Source organism: Trifolium pratense, linkage group LG2 (assembly GCF_020283565.1).
Source record: "Trifolium pratense cultivar HEN17-A07 linkage group LG2, ARS_RC_1.1, whole genome shotgun sequence".
Taxonomy (NCBI): Eukaryota; Viridiplantae; Streptophyta; class Magnoliopsida; order Fabales; family Fabaceae; genus Trifolium; species Trifolium pratense.
The window spans coordinates 16,260,739-16,264,184 of record NC_060060.1 but is presented as its reverse complement, the minus strand read 5'-3'; the positions used below and the strand labels follow the sequence as shown (position 1 = coordinate 16,264,184).

The following is a 3,446-nucleotide window of genomic DNA, read 5'->3' as shown; positions in this document are numbered from 1 at the left end:
GTTTAACATGACCCTTAAATATTTAATCACTAAGATATATATTATGATTATATGTTTCAACAAGTTATTGACACGTGACAATATCTATATATATAATTCCTAGATAGTTGTGCAACCACTAATCTAACCCTAATTCACGTCAGCCACTTATATCCAATTAAACCACTCAATAAAGATATTGCTAATCAATTTTAATGTATAAACATAGTTTTTTAGTAACTTCAAATATAATGTATAAATAAGTTTTTTAAATGTATAAACATCTATATATATAATTCTTAGATAGTTGTGCAACCACTAATCTAACCCTAATTCACGTCAGCCACTTATATCCAATTAAACCACTCAATAATGCCACATCACTTCTACTTACATCATTGTCATATCTATACACTTTTTCATATGCCTACATTTATATACATATGACTTTTCATTATACACTCACTCAACTAATAATAATAGTTTTTACTAAATTATACACACTAATTAATCTTTTATACTATATATTGAATTATAGTGTCCAATTAAGAATCAAATGCACAGTGTATAAGTATGACCACAAACCGTTTTCATAGTGACATGACAATTTATGGATTACCAACTTATTTTGGTAGATGCAATAGGATCCATTATAATCTTTTCGAAATGCATAAACACATCTTTAATATCTATCTTATATTTACATCACTTTTATTATTATTATTTTGTTGTTGCTGATGTTATTATTATAATTTTCATAATACTTATTGTTTCAATTTATACGAATGATTTTTCAACATTATAATATAAAATACAACATAACACCCGTGCGATACGGGTGTGGGACTAGTAGTGAATGAATTTGGCATATTCATCTCTAACATTTTTATTTTAATATATTAATTATATTTTATTATTCAAATTAAATGAAAGGACTAAAACAATCCGCATTTAATATTATTGCTATATATAAGTATAATAGACGGATTCAGGGAATACACATGGATGAATATTTCTTCCCTATCCCTGTCGCAAACTGTATGCGGGGTAGTTTTTGTCTACATCCCCGTCTCCACGAAGAAAAAAAACTTGTTTTCGGAGCTCCATTCAAACGGAGCAATCTCTACGGGGATCCGCACTAACGGATGTAAATTGACATCCCTAATAACTAGAACATCGACCCGTGTCGTGCACGGGTCTGATTAACTATAAGATATATAATGATTAAATAAGATATGATAATTCCAATAATGTAAGGTATATCAAAAAAGTTGAGTAACATTAAACGATAGTTCAACAATAATTTTGGATAAATATTCATACAAAGAAAATTATGTTATATTACGGAATACTTCCTTATAGACCACATTCGAAGTCTTAGTCGTATCTTCACCGTCGTCATCGATGATCAATATTTTTAATCATTTTCTAGAAGTAACTCTTGAAATTGCAACATACAACTGACCATGTGAAAACACTGACAATGGAAGATATATCCCAACATGCTTTAAAGATTGTCCCTGACTCTTATTAATAGTCATCGCAAAAGAAATCATTATAGGAAATTGTCTCCGTTGAAATTTAAAAGGAATTCTCACGTCAGATGGTGTCAGAGAAAATCTAGGTATGAAAACCTGATCACCAATATTACTTCCTGAAATAATTTTTCCTTCCAGAGCACGTTTTCCCAATCTCGTAATAATAAGTCTTGTTCCATTGCATAGTCCTAATTTTTTATTCAAATTCCTTAATAGCATAACTGGAACTCCAACTTTAAGTCTCAACTTGTGATTTGGAAGTCCCGACGTAGAAATCGTGTTAAAAAATTCGGGAGTATGAACATCATCCACTGTTTAACCGTCTACATTTTGTGTTAGTTGAGTATCATAACTCAAATATGTTTTTTCTTCATCAGGAATTAAATCCAACATATAATCATTTTTTGTGTCGACTATTGAATTTTTAGGAGCTAGTATAGCTCTATTTTGGAAATACGTTATATCGTTCATTTTTGTAAAAGTTGGGGATAAGTGCTTTCAACGATAGAAGCAAGAGGATCACCTGAATTTGGAATCAATAAATCTGATGGAATGTCAAGTTCTAAATCATCGTCGTTGTCATCTCCAATTTCTCCATCGCCAACACCCAAAACCCATTCAGAAAACAATCTTCTTTGTTCAACGTCTGCACTTGAAGCACCACCGAGAAGCCTCATGTTTTTACTCAATGTTAAAACTTCACAAAAATTCCAAAGAACCGAAGGATTAATTGTAGCATGAACAACTTTTGGCCTTGTACCTTTGGGTATTACTGGTAGAATTTGTCTAAAATCTCCGCCAAAAACAACAATTTTTCCACCGAAGGGAATGTGTTTATTTTTTTCATCAACAGACTTGAGAATATTTTTTAAAGTTCGATCAACAGCTTCGAAATAGTGTTTGTGCATCATTGGTGCTTCATCCCATATAATGAGCTTTGCGTTTTGTATTAATAGCACCAAAGGGCTTTTAGGAACTATGGTACATGTTGAAAACTCGTTAACATTTAGAGGAATACAAAACCTTGAATGTGTTGTTCTACCGCCAGGTATAAGCAATGCAGCGATCCCACTTAAGGCAACTGTTAAAACTATCTCACCTTTTGAGCGTAATGCGGCTGACATGACCCTCCAAATAAATGTCTTCCCTGTACCGCCATAACCATAAAGAAAAAACACAACATGTTTGTTTTCGTTAACTCTTGTCATGATTGTGTCATATACTTTACATTGCTTTGAAGTCATAGTTGACATCAATCTAACATGTTCCTCAGCTAATGATTGTCTGTAATAATTTAATTCGTCGTGTATTAAACTATTTTGTATATCAGGAACTAATGATGTGTCTGCTCTAGGTATTGGAGGATAATCTTTTAAACTCTTCCCACAACTACGTAACATCATCTCAATATCAGCTAGTGCATATTGTATCAATTGATCATCGGATAATATTAAATCTGCAATGTTAAAATCAAAATAATGAATGTGATTAGTGACATGACTATGGTTGTGTTTGGTTGTATTGCAAAAAAAATTGATTTAGCAAAATTGAGTTTGATAGATTTGATTTTGGTTAAAAGTGAGTTAAACAGAATTGATTTATGTTTGGATACATTAACGTAAAAATAAAGGGATATAAGCAAGGTTACATGAGTAAAAAAATAAACAACTACAATTTTAATATTAAAATTCTTTTCCAGTTTTAAAAAACTACAATTTAATAAACTGCATAATAAATAATTTAAAAAGTGATATAAGCAAGATTACATGAGTAAAAAAATAAACAACTAATAAGTATGGTTTTATAGAAATATGTGAAAATATTTTATACCTGAAGCACCAAGAAAGCGTCTCTGTTTGTGCAAAATGTCATCAATCAAAAGATGTGAAGTACTTGTCCAAACTATTTCTGGCCTGATCAGCTGATCTG

The 3,446-nt window shown here is 31.0% G+C and overlaps 1 pseudogene; it reads right to left on the bottom strand.

Moving 5' to 3' along the window:
- Positions 1 to 1,310: 1,310 nt before the first annotated feature.
- LOC123907612 lies at positions 1,311 to 2,143 on the bottom strand (annotated as a pseudogene).
- Between the last annotated feature and the right edge of the window lie 1,303 nt (positions 2,144 to 3,446).